Below are 25,157 nucleotides of genomic sequence, written 5' to 3'. Positions count from 1 at the left end.
TACACACCCTATGATTCCAACTATGTTACAATCTTAAAAAAGCAAAACTATAGAGACAGTAAAAAAGATCAGGGATTGCTAGTGCTTGGGGAGAGAGAGGGATAAACACGTGGAGCACACCAGGATTTTCATGGCAGTGAAACTATTCTGTATGCTACTATAATAAGGGTACATATCGTTACACATTTGTCCAAACCCACAGAGTGTACAACAAGAGTGAAACTTAACGTAAACCATGGACTTTTGAGTGATAATGATGTGTCAATATAGATTCATTGACTGTAACCAATGCACCACTCTGGTAGGGGATTGTTGAGAATGGGGGAGGCTATGCATGAATGGAGGCAGGGGTTATTTTCGAATACTGTAACTTCTGATCAATTTTTGCTGTGAATCTAAATATTCTCTAAAAATAAGTTTATTTTTTGAAAACTCCATGTTACTCAGTGTTAAAAAAAAAAAAAAGAGAGATAGTGCCTGCTAAGTACATGATGCAAGGCCTGGAAAATAATAATAACTGATATTATGAAATTCTTAATTTGTATCAAGCTGTAAAGTGCTTCAGCTACATTAACTTGTTTTATCTTTCAAGCTATACTATTATCCCCATCTAATAGATGAGGAAACTGAGGTTCAGAGTGCATTAGTAGCTCACACAAGGAGACAAGGCTATTTAGTGTTAGAGCCAGGGTTTGAGCTCAGGCAGTCTCTCTCAGTGAGCAGACTGTACAGCCTCTCTCAAGTAGTAAACACTTAACGAAGGCAGCTATCAGTAGCCTCAGTGGGGCATTTTAAAAAATGGGCATTTTAATTCTATATTCTTCTCGCATTGTCTTTTTAAAAATTATTGCTGAGAATCTTTTTACAATAACTGAATCCACTTTCTTAGAAACCTAAGGGGAGGGCCGGGTGCAGTGGCTCACGCCTGTAATCCCAGCACTTTGGGAGGCCGAGGCAGCTGGATCACCTGAAGTCAGAAGTTCAAGACTAGCCTGGTCAATATGGCAAATCCCATCTCTACTAAAAATACAAAAATTAGCTGGGCATGGTGGTGCATGGCTGTAGTCCCAGCTACTCAGAAGGCTGAGGCAGGAGAATCACTTGAACCCAGGAGGAGGAGGGTGCAATGAGCTGCGATCGCGCCATTGCACTCCAGTCTGAGTGACAGAGTGAAAATCCATCTCAAAAAAAGAAAAGAGGAAAAAAAAGAAATCTAAGGAGAAAGAATAGGTGTTCAAATGTTACATGAGTAAATGAACTGCCTGCACTCACTGCAGACCCTTAGGAGATGTTTGCTGAGCAAATGAGTATCAGGATTAGGAATGTTTAATAGGATCAGGGAAGCCCCCAGTGAAACCTTGTTTAAAAATAGAAGGGACCCGGTGTGGTGTTGGTTGTGTTGAGTATGGCAGTAGAGTTAAGTGCTGCTGTTTTATCATTTCTGTATCAGAGCAGTGCTTCTGCCAAGCTTTCCAGCCTTTTTGCAGGTAATATTTTGTGGCTGAAACAGAATACGCAGATCTTAATATTTCTTCATTTAAGTGTCATAGGCTATGAGCCCCTGGCATGATGAGAGGCAGTGTGTGTGGTGATTTAGCATGTAGGAGCTCAAGCCAAACTGCCTGATGTTGAATTCTGATTCCACTGCTTTCCAGCTATGTGGTCTTGGGCAAGTATCTTAACCTTTTGGTGGCTCTATTTCCCCATCTATAAAATGGAGATCAAAATAGGACCTCTGCCATTTGACTGATAGAATAATTGAATGAAATAATACATACAAAGGCTCCAGCAAAGAGGCAATAAATGTTGGTTGTGACAACGGAGTGCCAGTTGTGGGCTATGACAGGTGACCACTTGTGCTAATTTTAAAGTAGAATAACTCAAGAAAACCACCAGTCTTTCAGGTCCCTATGTAGCTAAATCATCTGGCCTGGAAATATCATGACAATTTCCTGAATTTGCTAATCACTTTCAAGCCAATTAAACACATCTCTATATGTCTCAAAGCATTTAATGAAAAAGTCCATCTAATTCTATTGCATTCTGTATTTCATTTCATCATTTTGACACAATAATCTGTTTTATGTCCTGGTCTGTTCTGGTCCATTTCATTTGATTTCATTCTGTTTGCATTCCTATAGTGTATTCTATACCATTTCATATTCCATCCCATTCCATTCTACACAATTCCACATCTCCCCGGCCACATCAGCCTGAGAGTAATAAACAGGTAGCAATTGACACATTGCTTTTGCTCCATCCCCACCTGTTTTCTGTGAATACATTCCCCTTAAATTCTTCCTGAATAACTCTGGGTGTCCTGGAAGATCTGTGGCCTAAACCAATCATCTGGTCTTTTTGGTGATCTGCAAGCTTTCTCACTCCTGTGCCAACTTGCTCTGGGGGTTCCTCTGGCTTGAGCCAATTATACCAGTGGCAACTGGTTGGGATAGTGCAAGCACCAAAGCTTAGACATTCTAAACGGAGCAACAAAGATCCTCCACTAATGCTGCCTCTTGCAAATGGAAATAGTTATAGTTTCTTCTTCCTTGTTGCCTCTTTTCTGGGTAGTAAGGTCTACAGTTGCATTGAGAAATTAGATCATTAAGAAAAATATATACTGATGCTCCTTGGAGGTCTGCTCAGGCAACTGACACAATGACTATAGATATCACTCACTCGATAATATCAGGACTGAGCAGAGGGTGCGCCTTGTAAGCAGCCAGGGTTTTCAGCACCAAAAAGTTGGGGGTGTGGGGGGCATATTTATATTGCTCAACAGTGACACCTGTTGGCCCAGACAGAAACATTTTTTTTTCAAGTGGGGTTGGGGAAGGCTTTAGGACTAAACAAATACAAACAGCAAAAATACAAACTGACAACAGAGCAAATAACGTATATGAAAGCCATCTGCTCCCATCTGAGTTGGTTTTCTTGCTGCCAGAGTTGAGTTAACTTTAGCCAGAATACAATAAAATGTTAGCAGAACTGATGAGTGCAAGGCTTTGCAGGATATTTAATGAACATTTGGAGACAAGCAATGTACTCTGGTCAGTTGAGGGAAACTGAGGTCCATACATACATACATACATACATACATACATACATACATGCTCTGTATGAGCCATTATATAGTAGTGGAGCCTAGGCCAGGAATCAATTTGTTGAATCAAAATCTAAAAGACTTTTTACTTCAGTAAAAAGAGTAATGATTCTTACTTAAGTCTCTTTTGCTTATGAAAATGAAATCATATCTGTATGCCTGCTGCCTCTCTCCCTCCCTCCCTTCCTTTCATTTTTCCTTCCTTCCTTCTTTTCTTCCTTCTACAAATACATACATACAAGATAGGTTTGTTGACACCATGAGTCAGGCACTAGACGGGACGTCGATGATGAGCATGACTTGGTCTAGACATAATGAGGTTCATCAAATTTCAGAAAGCCATTCCTACACATTATTTGGTATAATCACTGACATAGCTGAGCCCTATACTATGGGCTGTGACATTCCAGAAATGACAAAGATGGTATCTGGCTGAGGGAATGGTAAGTCAGTGAAACCTTCACTGAGGACAGGGTTTTTAAATTAGGTCTTAAAATGACAGTAGAAGTTTCCCAGCAGAAGTAAAGAAACTCAGTGGCATGGAGGGAAGTAATGGTTTGGAGAATGGTTAATGGTCTTGTTTGCAAAAACCTCTTGTTTATCAAGTCATTCTTTTGAAGGTCGCATGGGGGCAGTAAAAAGAGCATAGGCTTTTGAAGAAGTCAGAACTAACTAAAATCCCACTCACTAGCTATGTAGCTATGGCAAGTTAGTAGACTTCTATGGGCCTGTTTCTCCGTCTATCATGTAGAATTAATATTTACTTCCAAGGACTGACATGAGGAAAGATGAGGTAATGTAGTAAGGACATTAATACTGAGCCTACAACACGAAAACTACTGGAGAAATGGTGCTGTCTCCAGATTCCATAGATCTGAGTCCTGTTCTTCAGTCTCCAAAAAGGCACATTGGTTTGTCATCGAGTAAATGTCTGCAGGAAAGACCATGCCATTCAATTAGTAGGCTGCCTCAGGCTTGTGAACTTTCATGTAAATGTATTATGTGCGCACACACACACCCCCCCCCCCCCCATAATGTGACATGAAGGCAGAAAATCTTCCTGTGGAATATCAGAGAAATAGATCTGCAAACAGGAGACCCTTTCATGATAGCCCATTTGGTACGTTCTACAACACTGAGAATCAGACCAACATTTCCATCTGTCTTTTGGCCTCTCCTTGCCAACCGTGGAAGCAAACCTTTTGCCACCTCCATTTTAAATTTAGATTTCGACATCATCTCCTGGCCTAAACGTGGGTCATGGTGGATGGCCAAGTTCACATGGCTGTTTTCTCCAACTTCAGCTTTCCTCTAATCTGTGCTCTCCTGACAGTTTCATTCATTCCTTACAGAGTGCTTACCACCTACCCTGCTTTTTTTTTTTTTTTTTTTTCAATTCATGGAAATGAATCAGATCTGTGATGGCGTCATTCAAAAGAGAAAGCTAATTAAAAAGGTCCCCTTTCCTTCCTCTTACAGACCTTGCCATCGTATCCCCTTTTGGAGACACAAGCCAGGAAGGAAGCTCTTCAGTGCAGCTGTGAATAGAGAAACGCTGGCCGAGGATTTGGGGACACGGGTGATCAATCCCAGTGAAATTTTTAGATCCCTGGGGACATGAGCTGCTCTGTGTTTTCCAAGGTCAGGATAAACAGAATAACTTCAGGCTCCTCTACCCAGAAAGAACATGTGGTATAAACATCAACTGCAGAATAAATATGATTAAGCTGGTACATGGACAAAGATGTTTTCTAGGAGATGCTTATCCTGGGATAAGAGCTTTCATAAGTGTTGGTGTTTACATGACTCTTACTGTGTGTCAGGAACTGTTCTAAGTATTTTACCTACGTCAATTCATTTGATAGTCACAACCACTGAAAGAGGTAAGTACTCTTATTACTTCCATTTTACAGATAGGGAAACTGAGGTATAGAGAAGTCAAGTGACTTGTCCAAGGTTATTAAGCTACCTAATATCAACACTAGGATTTGAACCCAGATCATTTGTTTCTGAAGTACACGCTCACAAACACTGCATTACTGATACACTGTTTTGTCTTTGCATACTTAAGTGGTCATAACTTAATCCGAAACACTTTGTGAGAGCAGGAAGCAAACTGTCCCCTTGTTATGTGGACCAGTATAGTGATAATACAAAAATGTCTTGGCAAGAATTACTTGCCAATATCTTCTAATTGAGGCAATTTTTAACAAGAATATACATATCTAGTCTCTATTTTTCTCGCTAGAAGTTCTAAAATCCCTGGACTTAATATTATATGGTAACAATTGGCTGGAGTTGAGTTGCTGCCACTCTCTTTTAATTGAGACATGTTCCCTCCAATTTGCTACAGGCCCCACCACTCCCTATTGCCTCTCCAATACCAGGCCATTTGGCATCTTATTCAGCTCATTTCGTGCACATGTGTTCCACAATTGGTAACATAACCCTAAAAGTATTTGGGTTTGTGGCTCCTGCTCTTGTGACAGAAGATTTTTCTCCAATTCCAAGGTCCAGATATACCATATTGACTTTGGGCAAAATTTTTTTAATGTGCTCAAGCTCAGTTTTTCTCCTTAAAAAATGAGGATTAGGCCGGGCGCGGTGGCTCAAGCCTGTAATCCCAGCACTTTGGGAGGCCGAGACGGGCGGATCACGAGGTCAGGAGTTCGAGACCATCCTGGCTAACACGGTGAAACCCCGTCTCTACTAAAAAATACAAAAAACTAGCCGGGCGAGGTGGCGGGTGCCTGTAGTCCCAGCTACTCGGGAGGCTGAGGCAGGAGAATGGCGTAAAAACCCGGGAGGCGGAGCTTGCAGTGAGCTGAGATCCGGCCACTGCACTCCAGCCTGGGCGATACAGCGAAACTCCGTCTCAAAAAAAAAAAAAAAAAAAATGAGGATTAAAAATAACACTTTGTAGTTGCCTCATCTATGGATTGGGAAGATTTAATGCCTGCCATTTCTAGAGTTGTTGTAAGGGTCAATTGGGGCAGTGCCTGTGAATACACCCAATGGTCCATCAAGCAATCTCAGGGTTTAAGGCAATGCTGGGGTTTATAAAGCACTTTATGCTTTAAATCCACTTTTATTTCTAAAGTCTCATTGACTGCTCTGAAAAACTCTCAAGTGAAGTGGGCAATAAAGGCTTTATACTCTCTCCAATTATACCTTCCTTTGTATAGATTTGGAAGCTGGGGTCCAAATGCGTTAAATGACTTGTCTAACATGGTCCAGTAATGTAAGTACAGAAATGGAATGAGACCCCAAATGTGCTTCATGGAGGGAGACTCTTCTAGGATACTGTGATGCTTCTTCCCAAGTAGTTCCATCTTCAGACTCCAAGGTCTCAATCTGAATCATAATTCAATATAGGACTTTCATAATCTTAAAAGCAACCTGACAGTCATTACAGTGGGCTGTGAGAAATACTAGTGCAGAGCCACATACTTTGGGCTTCACATTAGGTTCTGCCACTCACTATCTTTGTGACCTTGGGCCAGTGACTCAACCCATTAAACCTCAGTTTCTTCACTTACACAATAGGGATAATATCACCTGTTCAGACTACCTTACAAATTTGCTGTGAGACTCCACTGAGATGCTATCAGTGAAAGCATGCTGTCACTATACATTAATATCAGAATGTGTACGTCTCAGCCTCCTGACTAAAGACTGAGCTTCAGGAGGGTATGTTGTAGACTGTCCTCTCTATTCCGGGTGCTTTTGTACTTCTCACATAAGGATGCATGAAATGCCTAAACAGTAAAACCTGAACCATCATGTGGTTCCGGCCAGGGAAGCAGGAGATGGAGCCATGAAATGATTCTTTTTTGGGGATTAGCTGTCAAAAAATGAGGAATGATACTCGAGTTGAGGGCTGTTTGCTTTCTACCTATGCAGGTATCAGCCTATGAGATTCCAAGATATTATTGATCACTGGTCAGCAGTTCACACTGTCAAAATTCAAAAATTACTGTTAGGGTAAAGGAACATTGGACTTTAAGTCAGAAGATGTAGCTTGACATTTTGATTCAGTTCTCTAGAAACTGTGTCCTTAGCTAAATTACTTGACCTCTCTGGACCTCAACTGGGCTGTCATAATTAAAGGCATTCTTAGACATATGAAGCATTTATGTTGGTTCTCTTCCTTCTTATAAGCTTTATTACAACTACAACTTGCGAATTTTCACTGGAAGCTTGTACTAGGTTTGTATTGTATTTGCCTTTTTCTTTTTTTTTCTTTCTCTCACTTTCTTCCTGTTTTTAAATCCACTTGTGAGTCAAGTTGGCTCTTATTCATTTTATTCCAAGTCACCAAACACCCTACCCAGATTGAGAGCATTTCTTCTCCTCAGGCTGAAAATACTCAGTGAGTAAATCCAAGGTCTTTAATAGCAAGACAATCAGATCCACTTAATGTAATTTGGTTTCTGCCTCGGAATTAATGTCACAAGAAGTATTTGAATGAGTTTTGCTGTCTCTTTTTCTTACAGAATCGTAGACTGGATCCCAGAAAAATTCTGGTCAAACTAACAAATGATTCACTAAAGAATGGGGGCAGAAAAAAAAAAAGCTGGCTGCTTGTTCTCTCTTTCTAGTTAATGAATCGAATTGATACAGGAACTTCATCGTGTTCTCAGGGAAATCCTGTTGGCTGGGGCTCACTCTTCAGCACCGCTAAATTTAGGTCACAGCTCAGTGAAGAACAATTACAGATTCTTAATAAAAGATAATTTACCCAGTGACATCCAACAGGACAGCTGGGCAGGCGTTCTCATTTTCTTGTTAATGTTGCGGGGGTGGGGAGCATGGAGTGGAGATGAATGTTGACAGAAAGTCATTTTCTGACGGCTTTGTGGCATATGTCAGTCCACGCTTTTCTAGCAACTAAAAGCTGAACCTAATGGGACCCGCATAAAATGGTTTCCTAAATTGGGCCAGGACTAAGAAATGCTGAGAAGCATAGCAGTGGGAAGGCAGAATTCTTAAGTCCTGCATTTGAATCCTGGTTGCTCATGCCTTCTCTGGATTAATCTTTTTCTACCTTACCTTCTGCTCTCTACTAACTCCTCTCTCTACTCTTTAGTCATGCTGAATTATTTTATGGCTCTTCACAAACTGTGGTTTATCTGTCCCTCCTCCTTTTTTTTTTTTTTTTTTTCAGACAGGGTCTTGCTCTGTTGCCCAGGCTGGAGTGCAGGGGTGCAATCTTGGCTCATTACAACCTATTCCTGCCGGGCTCAAGTCATTCTCTTACCTCAGCTTCCAGAGTACCTGGGTTCACAAGTGTGTGCCATCACCCCTGGCTAGTTTTCGTATTTTTTGTAGAGACAGGGTTTTACCATTTTGGCTTGGCTGGTCTTGAACTCTTGAATTCAAGCAATCTGCCTGCCTTGGCTTCCCAAAGTGCTAGAATTACAGGTGTGAGCCACCATGCCTGGGTTCTCCATCCTTTTTGCCTTTGACTACCCTGTTCTTCTAGGTTCGTATGCTTCCCCCTCCCTTTTGAATGACTTATTTTTGCTTTAAAACCTATTTCCATTGTCGCCTCTTCCAGGAAGCTTTCTATGACTCTCAAATGCAAAGTGTGATGCCTTTCGCTAACTCTTTGCTTGGTTTCTTCATTAGATTGAGCTCTGCCAAGTACAGACTGTCATAGTGTTCTTGGTGCCCCAGTAGTAAACTACTCCATTCAAATCAGTTTTCTTAAAGTCCTAATGGCCCCACTGTTACCAAACACAACAGACATTTCCCAGTCCTTATATACTTGCCCTTTTAATGGAATATTACACTGTTTACAAGTTCCTCCTTCTTGATGCCTTCTACTGTGGATTGAATTATGCCCTCAAAAATACATGAAGGGCCGGGTGTGGTGGCTTATGCTTGTTATCCCAGCACTTTGGGAGGCCAAGGCGGGTGGATCACAAAATCAGGAGTTCGAGACCAGCCTGACCAACATGGTGAAACCTTGCCTCTACTAAAAATACAAAAATTAGACTGGCATGGTGGTGCACAACTGTAATCCCAGCTACTCAGGAGGCTGAGGCAGGAGAATCACTTGAACCCAGGAGGTGGAGGTTGCAGTGAGCCGAGATTGCGCAGTGACACTCCAGCCTGTGTGACAGAGTGAGATTCTGTCTCAAAAAAAATAAAATAAAATAAAAAATAAAAAAGTGAGGGTATTTTGTTGTTGTTTAGGCTTTTTGTTTTCATGTCAATAGTTTTGGGGGAGAAGGTGGTGTTTGGTTGCATGGAAAAGTTCTTTAGTGGTGATTCTGAGATTTTGGTGCACCTATCATCTGAGCAGTGAGCAGTGTACACTGTGCCCAATGTGTAGTCTTTTATCCCTCACACCACTTCCACTCTTCCCCCCAAGTCCTCAAAGTCCATTATATCATTCTTATGCCTTTACATCCTCATAGCTTAGCTCCCACTTATAAGTGAGCATATATGGTGCTTGGTTTTCCATTCTTGAGTTATTTCACTTAGAATAATGGTCTCCAACTCCATTCAGGTTGCTGTGAATGCCATTATTTCATTCATTTTTATGGTTGTGTAGTATTCCATGATACATACAGGAATGCTGTATATATATAGGATTGCTGGATCAAATAGTAGTTCTACTTTGAATCTCCGTACTGTTTCCCATAGTGGTTGTACTAGTTCAAATTCCCCTCAGCCATGTAAAAGTGTTCCATTTTCATCATATCAATACTGTCATCTGTTATTTTTCAATTTTTTAATTATGGTTATTCTTGCAGGAGTAAGGTGGTATCTCATTGTGGTTTTAATTTACATTTCCCTGATAATTAGTGATGTTAAGTATTTTTTCATCTGCTGGTTGGCCATTTGTATACCTTCTTTTGAGAACTGTCTGTTCATGTCCTTTGCCCACTTCTTGATGGGATTATTATTATTATTATTATTTTTTGCTGATTTGTATAAGTTCCTTGTAGATTCTGGATATTAGTCCCTTGTCAGATACATAGTTTGTGAATATTTTCTCCCACTCTACAGGTTGTCTTTTTACTCTGCTGTTTATTTCCTCTGCTGTGCAGAAGGTTTTCTGTTTAATTAGGTCCCATCTATTTTTGTTTTTGTTTTTGTTGCATTTGCTTTTGGGTTCTTGGTCATGTACTCTTTGCCTAAGCTAATGTCTAGAAGAGTGTTTCCAATGTTATCTTATAGAATTTTTACAGTTTCAGGTCTTAGATTTAAGTATTTGATTCATCTTTAGTTGATTTGTGCATAAGGTGAGAGATGAGGATCCAGCTTCATTCTTCTACATGTGGCTTGCCAATTATTCCAGCACCATTTGTTGAATAGGGTGTCCTTTCCTCACTTTATGTTTTTGTTTGCTTTGTCGAAGATCAGTTGTCTGTATTTGGCTTTATTTCAGGGTTTTCTAATCTATTCCATTGGTTTACCTGCTTATTTTTATACTAGTACCATGCTCTTCTGGTAACAATAGCCTTGTAGTATAGTTCGAAGTCAGTTAATGTGATGCCTTCAGATTTGTTATTTTTGCTTAGTCAGGCTTTGGCTATGTGTTGGTTCCATATGAATTTTAGTATTTTTTTTTCTAGTTCTGTGAAGAATGATGATGGTATTTTGATGGGAATTGCATTGAATTTATAGACTGTTTTTGGCAGTATGGTCATTTTCACAATTTTGATTCTACCCATCCATGAGCATGGGATGTGTTTCCATTTGTTTGTGTCACTGATAATTTATTTCAGCAGCGTTTTGTAGTTTTCCTTGCAGAGCTCTTTCTCATCCTTGGTAAAGTATATTCCTAAATATTTTATTTTATTGTTTTGCAGCTGTTATAAAAAGGGTCGAGTACTTGATTTTATTCTCAGCTTGGTTGTTGGCATATAGCAGTGCTACTGATATGTGTACATTGATGTTTGTATCCTGGAACTTTGCTGAATCCATTTAACAAATCTAGGAGCTTTGTAGATGAGTCTTTAGGGTTTTCTAGGTATATGATCATATCATTCATTTCATCAGTGAACAGCAGCAGTTTGACTTCCTTTTTACTGATTTGGATGCCCTTTATTTCTTTCTCTTATCTAATTTCTCTGGCTAGGACTTCTAGTACTATGTTAAAAAGAAGTGGTGAAAGTGGGTATTCTTGTCTTGTTCCAGTTCTCAGGGGGAATGCTTTCACCTTTTTCCTGTTCAGTTTAATGTTGGCTGTGGGTTTGTCATAGATGGCTTTTATTATCTTAAGGCATGTCCCTTCTATGCTGATTTTGCTGAGGGTTTTAATTATAAAGGTATATTAAATTTTGTCAAATCCCTTTTTATGTATCTATTAAGATGAATTTTGCTTTTAATTCTGTTTATGTGATATATCGCATTTATTGACTTGCAAATGTTTGACCATCCCTGCATTCTTGGTATGAAACCCACTTGATCATGGTGTGTTGGCTTTTTGATATGCTGTTGGACTCAGTCAGCTAGCACTTTGTTGAGGATTTTTGCATCTATGTTCATCAGAGATACTGATCTGTAGTTTTCCATTTTTGTTATATCCTTTCCTGGTTTTGTTATTAGGGTGATACTGGCTTTATAGAATGATTTAAGAAGTATTCCCTCTTTATCTTTTGGAATACTTCTAGTAAAATATGTGAATACTCTTTATATTGGTATCCTACATAATTTCACTAAGAGGAGATCTGATTACATCATGTTTCCTGAAAATCTTCAATGATGACTCAATCTTTAGTTTAAGATGTAAACTTTCCATCCTAAGATCTGAATTGTGTCCAAGTCTCCATCCTCCTTCTCACCATTCCACCATCTTTCTTGTTCTTCAGCTAGCTTTAAATGTTCATGAGTTTTCACTTACACTGTGCTCTTCCATGCTTACAAGTAATTTTTGTGTAAAATTCCCAACACCTGAATCCTCTTTCCTATGTTACCCACCTGTCTTTTACATAACTTTCAATATTTGACTCAGTTATGATATTCTCCAAGAAGCCATTACTGATCTCCTCTCCTCTCCAAATTAAATAAAAACCCTTTCTTTATGCATCTATAGGACTCCATGGCTACTTCTAACATTATACTTACTACACTATGTGCATGTGTGTTCATGTTAGACTCTGAGCACCTTGAAAGTAGAAATCGAGTCTTACTTATTACTACATAACCTGGGTCCCAGGCATATCAGTTAAAAGAACGAATATATAAATGAATTAACTGAGTGTTATGGAAGTAGAGAGAAGATGATCATTGAAATGAAAATGACCTCACAAATCTGCATATATATGCTCAGAGACTGTTTTGGTATATATACTATGCAGAGTTGTGCCCAGGCACATGGTTGGAAGAAGACAGAGCCACATTTTTTTGAGAACTAACTTGCATATTATAAAACTTTGATGGAAATTGAGGAGAGGACATAAAGGAAGGGTGATTTCCTCCCTTTATTCCTAAATAATAGTCTTTCAAGAAATTGGAAAATACATCTAGATTCCAGAGTTCAATTCTAGATTTGTTGCTTACTAGTTTTATAATCTTGGGCAAGTGCTTTTGTCTTTTAAGACTATTTCCCCACTTATCAACCTAAAGTGAATTCAAAATACTTCGCAGGATTATTTTGAAAATAAAATAAAATCAAGTATATGAATGAGAACACAGTGCTGGATCCATAGTGGTAAATGTCAACTTCCTTCTTCCTCTCAGGATAAAACAGACCAGAGTGAGAGAAAAATAAAAGAGCAATTTTTAAACAAATTACTAACACAGCTCAGAGGGGCAAAGGTGTTAAGAAAAACTTTAAGCAGAAACCCTTTTTAAAGTGAAGGCATTGCTACAATTTGGGGAAATTATTGGGAACAATTAAGAAACACCTTGGATACATTTTTTTTTAGTCTGAGATAGAGAGAAATTGGAGTTAAGTAAAATAGCAGTGATTGATCTTCGAATGTTTATATAGTACCATTAAGTTTTCTATGAGGATAGCTCTGATTCTGATTGACATCACTCAACTCTAATGATGAATACAGATGCTATATTTTAGCTATAATTCTGCTTTTAAGGACTATATATTTTTTCATTTAATTTTTCCTGAAGCTTTCATTTTCGTGTTATCTAAGCAATGTAGGTTTCCTATCAGAAACAAAAAGAAAAAAGTGGCAACAATCTTACCCACCCAGAAACTGCTATTGACATTTTTAAATTGATAAATAATAGTTGTACATATTATGGAGTACATGTGATATTTTAATATATATATATAATGTGTAGTGATCAAATCATGGTAATTGGGATATCATGCACCTCAAACATTTTATGTATTTTTAGATCCATTCAATAGAATATTAATATATTTTTCCATAATAAGCATTAACTGTATCTGTTCCACTGAAGTGTGAATTTTTCTTTCCACTTAAAACACCATGAACATTGTTACATCTTGGGAGAATGTCTGCTGCTAGCAGAATACTTTCTTATCACAAATGACTAGAAAATGTAATTAAATATTTGACAACAATTTTCTGGTACAGGACAGCAGACAGAGCATGAATGAGACCCCCAAAGAAGAGAAGCAAATGAGGCAAACCCCACAATTATTCTGGCTTTTTGCCTAGAGACAATCTATGAACTGTGGGGCATACAACAAAGATCAAAACAGCTTGGCAATCTGAGTTGAGGATGAAGACACCAGTAGGGGCAGAAGTAGAGGTAGCTCAAATTTGTGGAGCAAAGTACCAGACAAGATAAACTGCTCCAAATTCCATGAGGCTGGGCAAGGAACAACTTTATGGAAAGAAGAATTATCAGGAATCCCTAAGCTGAAAAACTGGCAGGGCTCACACTGACCTGGGGAATTGGTTGAGTTTATGCCACCTACAGGATAGAGAACTTGCTGAACGTTCAAGGATTTTGTTACAGATGCCAGAAAGAAGACACTCAAAGGGATGCAAAACTAACATCTCTGGATTAGTCTTTAAATAAAGTTTAAAAGTAAGCTTAGAAAAAGTCAAACGGATCCACAGTTCTCTTTGTGTGACTTTGGGCATGTTAATAAGCTTTCTGAGTCTCAGTTTCTTTATCTGCAAAATTGGAGTAATAGCTGTATTTATCATCTGTGTTGCTTGGAGAATAAAGCTCCACATTAGTACACGACATTCACTGGGCAAAGACTCTCGACTAGAAGAGCTCTAACATCTGGCACATAATAAATACCCAACAAATGCTGGCATTATTATTAATAGTTATATGCCATTCTGTCCTCAGGAAAGAACTGTGACCAGTATCAAAGCTAACTTGAGGCATTTCCATATAGATACCAAACAAAGTTACATGCAGTGCATGAAAAATAGCTACATATGTAAAAGACTCTATTATTTAAAAATCAGCTAATTTAGGACTTGCTAATATTCTTCAATGACATCTAGGGTGAACAAAAACGCCTTTATTAGAACACCCATCCGTGGAATGCTACTCACTTACTGACTTTACTCAAATGAATTGAGAGGTCTCAAAGGCAAAGACTATGAGTTACTCATTTTTGTATCTCCTAGTAGAGCACGGGTCTGTTGCAGCAGACTCCTCACAATAATGTTTACATAGTTGAATGAAATTCAGAAAGTAGTCATTCATTTGCAGAAGAAATTAGCTGGTAATGAAATACTATGCAGTGTTCCATTCTGCAGAGGAACAAGTAACCTGCTAAAACATTTCTGTTTAATATTTGATAAGCAAATTATTCCCTTACGGAAGGCAACTAGTGCTAACCTTTCCTCCACCACACTGAGCATTTAAGCCCTCAAGATACACTCCTGGGACAGACGGATGATGGGCATGCTGGAATACTGTAATGTGCTCTGAATGAAAAGCCCCTACACTCAGAAATTACAATAAGATCAGGAGCCAAGTGGAGAGAACGTTTACTAGAACATGGTAGACCAAAGCCTTGGCAAAACAATATCCGGGAAAATGTGGTGGTGGTGTTTGTTTCATATCATATCAGGAATATACATCATTAAAGTTGCATCTGCAGGAAATAGAAAGGGTTCAGAGCATTGCAGCAGTGAATTTGGAAAATGTTTGAGAAAAGCGTACATTACAGGGGAGTATGGACCTTTTGGCCCCCACACTGTTTTCTCATCTTGGAAATGCAGGAAGACATTTCCCAACCTCTAATGCAGGTTATGAAATTGTCCCAGTTGTCTCAGGGAACTAATGTGTATGGTTTCTTTGCAATAAACATAAAAATTGACCCTCCAGTCTTAAAACTCAAGAAAGTTGTATTATCTGAGTTCCTTTCTCAGGAAACCAACCATCAGGCCTTTCTGATAGTATCAAGGAGCTGAAACTTAGCAGATCACTGCATCTCAACAATGAAACATGAGAGACCCCCTCACTCATCAGGATTGCCTAACCAACCACCTGCTTCCTGTTGACCAACTTCTGTTTCTTGCCCCTCCTAGTTCCTATTTTCCTCTACATGTGTACATTTCTTTCCTACTATGTAAACCCCTAATTTTGGTTGCTCGCGGAGATGGATTTGAAACTGATCTTTCATCTCCTTGACTGTAGCACTTAATTAAAGCCTTCTCTGGCAATATTCACTGTTTCAGTGACTGGCTTTCTGTGCTGCAAGCAGCAGAACCTAGAATAAACCTCTGGCATTTAGGTAACAGATTTTTAGTTCCCTGACCAGTAACACATTGCTTGTGGGTTTGTTTCCACAGGCTGAAAAAGTTTTGGAAGCCCTCCTAAGCAGCTGCCAGACCCTTTTTTGGCCAGAGGTGAGTCTCAGTTTCTCTCTCTGTCTAGCCCCACCCCTGCTGGCCCCAACCATGTTACTGATTACCTAGGAAAAACAGCCTTAGAAATTTGACATCTGCATCTGGATAGGTAAGTGTCCTTTGTGGGCCTAGGCAGTATCTGCTCCTCTCAATTTGAGAATCTTTTTTTTTTTTTTTTGAGACGGTCTCACTCTGTTGTCCAGGCTGGAGTGCCGTGGTGCAATCTTGGCTCACTGCAAGCTCCACCTCCTGGGTTCACACCATACTCTTGCCTCAGCCTCCCAAGTAGCTGGGACTACAGGCGCCCGCCACCATGCCTGCTAATTTTTTTGTATTTTTAGTAGAGCGTGTTAACCAGGATGGTCTCGATCTCCTGACCTCATGATCCACCCACCTTGACCTCCCAAAGTGCTGGGATTACAGATGTGAGCCACTGTGCTCGGCCAGGAAATTTTTTAAAGAATTTCCATTTACAGGTTGAACAAGCCCAACTGAGAGAGGGAAGCACCTTCTCTCAGTTTGGATACTCTTAGAGCTTGTTGTTACAGCAGTTGGTTTATATTTTGGAGGTTGTGTGTGTTGATATAGTCATGGGAATTTACAGTTTGATAAACTGATATAACTGATATTCTTCTGTAATGCTGTTTGACCTCAATATTCCTTTTTTTTTTTAAAGACACTATCTTACTCTGTTGTCCAGGTTGGAGTGCAATAGTGTCACCATGGCTCACTGTAGCCTGGAACTTCTGGGCTCAAGGGATCCTCCCAGCTTAGCCTCCCAAGTAGCTAGGAGTATAGGCACAGGCCATCATGCCTAGCTTTTTTTTTTTAAATTTATTTTTGGAGAGATAAAGTCTCATCATGTTGCCCAGGCTGGTCTGAAACTCTTGGACTCAAGTGATCCTCCTACATCAGCCTCTCAAAGTGCTGGCACTGCAGGTGTTAGCCACTGCACTTGACCTGGTCCCATTATTCTCTGGGATCTGGAGTTTGCTGTTGAATGGGAAGGCAAGATGAAATTCCATGTAGTCAAGCTCTTACGCTGCTGTTCTAAGCAGAGTTGGGCCTGATTAGTAGGTTACAGACGATGTTTTTATGTGGTGCTCTCTGGACCTAGTGCTCTTTGGCGTGTGGGAATTTATGGCCTTTGAAAAGCAAACTGCCATGAGAACTGCTTTACCCCCAATTTTGGTTCACAGCCTTCATTGGATTACGTATCAGGGCAAAAATAGTTTAGCCATGTGAACCTGTTTGTAAACTGGTGAGTTTGTATTGCTATTTCATAGCTAAAGTTCTGAGGTAAACACTATTGGATCTTTGCTTGTGTGTGTGTGTGTGTGTGTACATATTTAGATGTGTTTATGTGTATGTACATTTACTATATGTTGTGTCTACCAAGTTTGCTTATAAGCAAAAGAATGCTCATAAATTAAGTATATAAGTCCAAGAATTTTAAAAATTCATATGATTAAGTAAATTGTTAATTTAAAAAAACTGGCTTTAAAATTATTGGTAAGGTAAAAATAGAAACGTCTTTGGAATTGCCAGCATACATTTTTGTCTGGGTTTTATATTTGTCTCTGCTAGATATGTGAGGTGTCAGGGTTTAGCACAAAAGGTTATAAAACAATATACCCAGCCAAAACTACATAGTCTTTGTTTGACTTTTTTTGATAAGACCAATTTAATGTTAGTTTAATGAAGATAGCTGAATTTTCTGAATTGTTGACAAAATACCCATGTATTTAACTTTTAAAAGGTTCTTATTTAGGTGAACATCTAATCTTCACAGGCTATAAAAAAGGTTAATGAGGAAATAACTTGAAATGATGACTAGCTTTGTCTAATATTTCAATTTTCAGAAGTAATCTAGATAAATTGTTTGAAAAAATGAAAGAATCGTGTACATGTAAATTAGATAAATGCTTGTAGCTGTGAGAGGTGACAATGTGCTAGCAGCCCGCACTTTCAGCACCTCCTCAGCCTCCGCCTCCACTCTGGCAGCACTTGAGGAGCCCTTCAACCCACCACTGCACTGTGGGAGCCCCTCTCTGGGCTGGCCGAGGCCGGAGCTGGCTCCCTCTGCTGCAGGTAGTGTGGAGGGAGAGGCGCAGGTGGGAACCGGGGCTGCCTGCCACACTCACAGGCCAGCACGAGTTCCCACAGGCATGGGCATGGGCTTGGCGGGCCCCACACTCGGAGTGGTGGGCCAGCGCCCCAGCCCAGAGCAGTGGGGGATTAGCATCTGGGCCAGCAGCTGCAGTGGGTATGCCGGGTTCTCCAGCAGCCTGCTGGTGCTGCGCTGGAGCTCTAGCTGGGCCTCAGCCACTTCCCTTGGGGCAGAGCTTGGGACCTGCAGCCCACCATGCCCGAACCTCCCACCCCAGCGGTGGGCTCCAGCATGGCCTGAGCCTCCCCGAGGAGGGTCGCCCCCTGCTCTGTGGCACTGGGTCCCATCAACCGCCCAGGGGCTGAGGAGTACGGGTGCATGGCCCAGGACTGGCAGGCAGCTCTGCCTGCCCAGGGTTGGGGTATCCACTAGGTGAAGCCAACTGGGCTCTTGAGTCTAGTGGGGACTTGGAGAACCTTTATGTCTAGTTAAGGGATTGTAAATACACCAATCAGCACTCTGTGTCTAGCTCAGGGTTTGTAAATACACCAATCAGTATTCTGCATCTAGCTAACCTAGTGGGGACTTGGAGAACTTTTCTGTCTAGCACTCTGTGTCTAGCTAGAGGATTGTAAATGCACCAATCAGCACTCTGTCAAAACAGACCAATCAGCTCTCTGTAAAATGGACCAGTCAGCAGGATGTGGGTGGGGTCAGATAAAGGAATAAAAGCAGGTTGCCCCAGCCAGCCAGCGGCAACTTGCTGGCGTCAGGATGCACACTGTGGAAGCTTTGTTCTTTCACTCTTTGGAATAAATCATGCGGCTGCTCACTCTTTGGGTCCACACTGCCTTTATGAGCTGTAACACTCACCACAAAGGTCTACAGCTTCACTCCTGAAGCCAACGAGACCACAAACCCACTGGGAAGAATGAATAACTCCAGAGGCCCCACCTTTAAGAGCTATAAAACTGCGAAGGTCTGCAGCTTCACTCCTGAGGCCTGCGAGACCACGAACCCACCAGAAGGAAGAAGCTCCAGACACACCACCTTTAAGAACTGTAACACTCACCGCGAGGGTTCACGACTTCATTCTTGAAGTCAGCGAGACCAAGAACCCACCAATTCTGGACACAGCTGCACTTTTTAATGTAATTGGAAATGGTGAAGTTATTTTGGATTGAATAATAGAAGTTATTTTTGGCCATCTGGGTCACTTCCAATTAAGAAAGGATTATGGGGCCAGGTGTGGTGGCTCAGGCCTATAATCCCAGCACTTTGGGAGGCCAAGGCAGGCAGATCACCTGAGATCAGGAGTTCAAGACCTGAGATCAGGAGTTCAGCCTGGCCAACATGGTGAAACCCCATCTCTGCTAAAAATACAAAAATTAGCTGGGCATGGTGGTGGATGCCTGTAATCTCAGCTACTTGGGAGGCTGAGGCAGGAGAATCACTTGAACCCAGGAGGCAGAGGTTGCAGTGAGCCAAGACCATGCCATTGCATTCCAGCCTGAGTGACAAGAGCAAAACTCCATCAAAAAGAAAAAAAGAAAAGGAAGGAAGGAAAGAGAGAGAGTGAAAAAGAGAGAGAGAGGAAGGAAGGAAGGAAGGAAGAAGGAGGGTTATGACGTTGGGAAACATGTTTTTTAAAATTGTGGAATGTTCTCATCTGTAAAATGTTAATATCTGATAGCTAGTTCAGGATGTCTTGCTTCCTAGGTTTTCACTAAAATTTAAAGTTACTAAGAATAAGAATTGTAATATATTATTCTGTATATCAAATGTGTGAGAGAAGATGTGTTTTTACAGAGAAAAACAAATTATTTTGTCAATTCATAAGTTATGTAAAGGTTGATACAAATTATGGACTATGGTAAACTTTTGTCCTAAAATAAAATAATTGGTCATTAAAAAAACAAAAAACAGACAAACAAAAACAGAGAAAGAAAGAAAATTTAGGACAAAAACAAAGTCCAAGCATGTTAGATGATTTGTGTAAATTAGTAAAATACTCTTTAAAATCTGATACAAAATTGGAGAAATTTGGCTAATTAACATTGCTCATAAAGCTCTTAGTACTGATGAAGGTAAATAAATATTGTAAAGAAATATATTGGCCGTTTGGCAATTCTTTTCTCTTTTTTTTTTAAACATAAGCATGAACACAGATTTAGCATGGAGTCAAATTTTATATACACACTTGCATTGCTTTGTTTCATACTGTATTTGCTATTCTGCATAGATAGTACTAACACTAAAGTACTTACTGGTCACGTGCTTGAAGTAAATTTCTGAATTGCACAGAAGGTATAGTGGTGTTGCTGGACTTAGAGACACTAATTTGTATACTAGGAACAAAATACCCAACATATGTTTGTTTTAGGCTCTGGATTATACTGTAGCTTTCAAAATAAACTGAGTAGGTGAAAAATTGGGTATTGGTTTCCAGTTTGTTTTTGCTTTTAATTTTTAATTATTTGCTATTTGTTCTCCTTTGGGTTTTATGTGTATATACATAGGTAAAAAAACATTGTTTTTTTTAGTTTTTAATGGAAGGCTTGTATTTTGTTCTATGAATAGTCATTTTGTTTCCTATGCATTTCCAACAATTCATTTGCTCTATTTAAAGTTCTTAAGCTGTCTTTGTCCCTGCAAAAATGGATAGGGGACATCAGCCATTAAAAATTTGATTGGTTTTGCTTACCTCTGATGATCTAGAGAGCTACAAGAGCTTTAAGCTATGGGTCAAAAAGCAACTCCTAAAAAACAAAAAAACTTTGTTTTTAAAAATAAGTTATGAGCAGAAATAGTACATTACTTATTTATTTGGAAAAGTAGGTACGAGTAGAAATGTTTAGAGAGAGCAAACTATTGCAAGGACAAAAAACCAAACACCGCATGTTCTCACTCATAGGTGGAAATTGAACAATGAGAACACTTGGATACAGGAAGGGGAACATCACATACCGGGGCCTGTTGTGGAGTCGGGGGAGAGGGGAGGGATAGCATTAGGAGATATACCTAATGTAAATGACGAGTTAGTGGGTGTAGCACACCAACATGGCACATGCATACATATGTAACAAACCTGCACATTGTGCACATGTACCCTAGAACTTAAAGTATAATAAAAAAGAAAATAAAAAGAATGTTTAGAGAGTTTTTTTCCCCTAAGGAAATTCAATTCAATCAATAATTTGAATTGGTTTCAGATCTTTTTCTTTATGTAATGAGGAAAAATTGTGATATGGGTACAAAGTTTTAATGTTCAGGAAAGACTAGCCTGCCTTTTCCTTAAAAGAAATTATATTGACTGGGATTTCTCTCAGACTGTGTTAGTTGTATTTACCGGTATCAAAATTAAGTGACATTCACTTGGATTAAGTAGCAGTAAAAATGTCAGGCTTTCCAGTGATTTTTTTGTATTCCAAACCTGTTATCACTATTAGGTCTTAATGTGTGTACTTGAAAACAAAATGTATACTAGTGTTGTTCTGGTTTGAAGATTCTAGAGTTGAAATTTACCTAATAGTTATCAGTACTGTATCTAGAAACCAATCTTGGAAATGTATGATAATGCTCTTTTAAAAAGCAGAACAAAATATTCTGTGCTTGTTTTTACTTTGTCCCTGTTTCACTGTATAGTATTTAAGCAAAAGGAGATTATTTATCTTCATACTGAATTTCCAAAACCGATATTTGGCATTTACCATGTTCTTAAATGATGGAGAGTAAAGATAATTGTCTTATGTTGATAAGTTTCGCATTGGACCTATCACATTTTTGATGCTTTGGGTCACAGTTCTGTCACTACAATGTTAGCAATTAGATATATGCAAGGAATAATCTAACCACTTTAATATGGTGGTTTAAAGTGCTGCAGGCATTAACTACTAGACACCAATTCACAGTATTTTAATTTGTGACATGTTAGGGAGAATGACAGGACTTTCTACAACATAAATGTCCTCTTAACTAATCCTTGTATTGTTAAGTTAGGACTTTGACTCTTGGGTCTAAAAAGGGCACAGACTTCTGCCAAATCTTGAATATTGACAGAGTCAAAGCCTTGTTTTCAGACCTAGAAGAAGGTGGCAATCAAAATGAAGAACTTGCATGAGACACAGGGCTAGAAATTACAACTGTTCAACCCCTCTAGGCCCAGGAACTATTGTGGAAGATGTGGGCATGTGAGATTGTAAGGGCTAATTTTAAGGGACAAATTAGTTCAAGGTTTTCTATAAATTAAATGTTAATAGCAAAAGCACACTGATGCAATACTAGTATCTGGGCCACTGTGCTGGAGTAATGCAGTTTTCTTAGAGCAATGATTTTATCTTTAATAAAAAAAATGTAAAAGGTTATAAAAGACTTCTTACCTTATAATCAAACTGATTCAAATTAGATTTGTTTATAAGGTTTTGTTAAAATTAGCTTTAACATTAACACATGAGATTCCTAAAATTCTGATGTCTTAATATATGTTGTCAGTAATAATTATGATTATGTTAAATTTTTGTATATCACAGAAATAACCACATTTTCTTGTCAATTGTGTCTGTTGAGCCTTTTCTCATCCATAATTATTTTGCTTTAATTGTTTTAAAAACAGGCCTATCATCAGCTACAGTCTGGAACTTGCTGCTTTTGGGGAATTCATGAAAAGGATCTTTGAATGCAGATTTCTGATAACTTTGGAGTTTTTGCCATAATGGACTAGAGAGAAAACTTCTAGGACACTAATTGAAAAGCTGATGTGTTCTTAAAGATTCCTAACCCAATATGAAGCAAAGGTGGAGCTGATTGCATGGACTAAGCTAATGGAGGACAGAAATAATTTTTATGGTTTTTTTTTTTTTTTTTGGTTCTTTGAAACATTGCTGATTTTTTTTGTTTTGTTTTTCAGAGTCTGGAGAACACTTTTTCTTTTGAGCCATTTACAACCTTTAACAATGGAATAGAGTATACTCTTGTAAATAGAATTTGAAGCACGTTTCTCTCTCTGCCTGATTTCACTAGAATTTGTAAACTATTTGTGAATATTCTTAATTTATGGCAATATGGTTGCTTACATAAATTCAACAATAACCTGTTTTCTTTTATAATGAGACACTGTTGGAGGAACTGGTTATTTTCCCAGGACTTTGACTGAAATGGTCTTGTGAATGGTTCCAGGAAAGCCAATTTAGGAGACCCTATGTGGATGATGATGCTTGGTACTTTCTGTGGGTAATCGGGCCAAGTATATGGGACTGAACCTAATTTTGCAGGTAGGTTAGTCCTGCTGTGATTTGTCTTTGGTGGATGTGAGGGACTAGAGGGAGAAAGATTGTGTCATAGAAGGAGACTGTCGTATAAGATTAACACTTGATTCATTACCCTTGGTATGGAGCTGCTCGTAATGCCCCTCCTCAGCATGAAGCAGCCAGAAAGATCAATGACCAAATTCCCCATGATTGAGGAACTGATAAATAGAAAGGGGAGAGTGAAACTGGTCCAAGTGTTCTACAGAACTAATGTTTATCATTTATTTTGAATAAACATACAAATTGATCCCCCCAGTCTTAAAACTCAAGAAAGTTACATTTGTCTTATCTGAATTTCTTTCTCAAGAAACCAACCATCACACCTCCCAGATAGTGTCAAGGAGTTGAAACTTACCAGATCACTGCATCTGGACAAAGAGATGCCAGACCCCTCACCCATCAGGATTGCCTAACTTTCCACATACTTCCTGTCAACCAACTTCTCTTCCTCACTCTTCCCTAATTCCTGTTTTCTTATACATGGTTACATTTCTTCCCTGCTATATAAACCCCTAATTTTAGCTAGTTCAAAAGACAAATTTGAGGCTGATCTCCTAACTCCTCAGCTACAACATCCAATTAAAGCCTTCTTCCATGGCAATACTCATTGTCTCTTTGATTGGCATTCTGTGCTGTGAGTAGCACGGCCTAGACCAAATCTGTAGCATTTTGGTGACAATAAGTTGGGATCATATGACTGAATTTGGGGCAATGCAATGTGGGTGGAAATTATGTAAGCCACTCTAAGCATGGCCCTTAAAAACCTGACCCTGCAACTCTTTCTTCCTTTCCAAGGCAACATGGAGAGACTTGAGTTCCAGGGGGAAAGTTTTAGGATGGAAAGAAGCCCTCACTGGACTGTGATGTGGGTAAGAAACCTGTGTTAAGTCCCTGAGACATAGGCGTTTATTATTACCCCAGCATAGCTTAGCTGATTTAAGAGGAGTTAAGAAGCTTCCCTTGCCTTTAAAGGTATTCTATAGGTAAGTCCGGGAATACAAAAGCACTTCCAGAAAACTCCAGGGAGCTATAGTTTGGGAGATGGAAGGTCTAGCAGACTAGAGCCAACAGTAATACAGTTCTAGCAATTAATCCTTTCACTTTGTGCACACAGCTGGCACATAAACTAGTCCCAGAGCACGTGAGCAGGGATTATTTCTAGCAACTTTCACATTACCAACTCAGAAATAATTCAATTCTTTGTCTCCCTTGTGATGCTCTTTCCCGTAGCTTTTGACTCTCTTTTCCTCTAACACTATCAAGTCTCCTCCCCTGTATCTGCCTTTGAGGGGAGGTCACCACTGGTGACACCAATGTGTCTTGAATTCTACTCTTCTATGGAAGGCCCCACTTAGTAATTCTGAAAGATTCATTATTCCCACCTATAATCTAAAGTACCTGACAACTTATCTTGCTAGAATCATCATTTTAATCTCTAGGTGAATGTCCAAGATATATGTTATTGTTTATATCTTGACTGCCATAGTTACTGTAAGCCTGCCCTAGAAAACTGTGATCTCCTTAAAAACAAGGACCGCATTTTGCATCTTCATCATCTCTTTGAGTCCAGCACCAAGCGTGATGCTTGGTGCAAAGTGATGTATGCTTCATAAAGACAGGACCAAGGTCTTCACCTCCACCCTACTACACCCAACAGTTCTTTTCTGCTTTTCACCGTGCTTGTGGTGGTGGTTTGACTGGAGTTGGAGGCTGTGTTTTGCCATATGTATCTGCCAATATTTCTCTTCAGAGAACTTTTACATAGGATGACCTCTTCAAGGCGGCACAAGAGAATGCCTGAGGGACGTGTCTCTCAACCCCATGTCCATTAATTGTAACAAAATAGTTGCCTCATGGCTGGAACC

General features: G+C 39.5%; 1 long non-coding RNA gene across 12 annotated transcripts in view; it reads left to right on the top strand.

The window, feature by feature from the left end:
• LOC119624863 (uncharacterized) overlaps positions 1-23,827 on the top strand; it is a 73,847-nt gene extending 50,020 nt beyond the window's left edge. For 9 of the 12 annotated variants that reach the window (XR_012093768.1, XR_012093765.1, XR_012093756.1 and 6 more), the window contains 2 exons: positions 4,583-4,986; positions 15,820-18,926. This is a non-coding gene — a long non-coding RNA (uncharacterized lncRNA). Of the gene's footprint in view, positions 1-4,582; positions 4,987-15,819; positions 18,927-22,598 lie in introns of those variants that run through there. The other 3 variants (XR_012093757.1, XR_012093762.1, XR_012093759.1) reach the window with 3 other exon arrangements.
• The last annotated feature ends 1,330 nt before the right edge of the window (positions 23,828-25,157 follow it).

Source organism: Chlorocebus sabaeus, chromosome 8 (genome assembly GCF_047675955.1).
Source record: "Chlorocebus sabaeus isolate Y175 chromosome 8, mChlSab1.0.hap1, whole genome shotgun sequence".
NCBI classification, from domain to species: domain Eukaryota; kingdom Metazoa; phylum Chordata; class Mammalia; order Primates; family Cercopithecidae; genus Chlorocebus; species Chlorocebus sabaeus.
The sequence above is the reverse complement of the archived record's forward strand: the minus strand, read 5'-3'. Positions and strand labels throughout refer to the sequence as shown.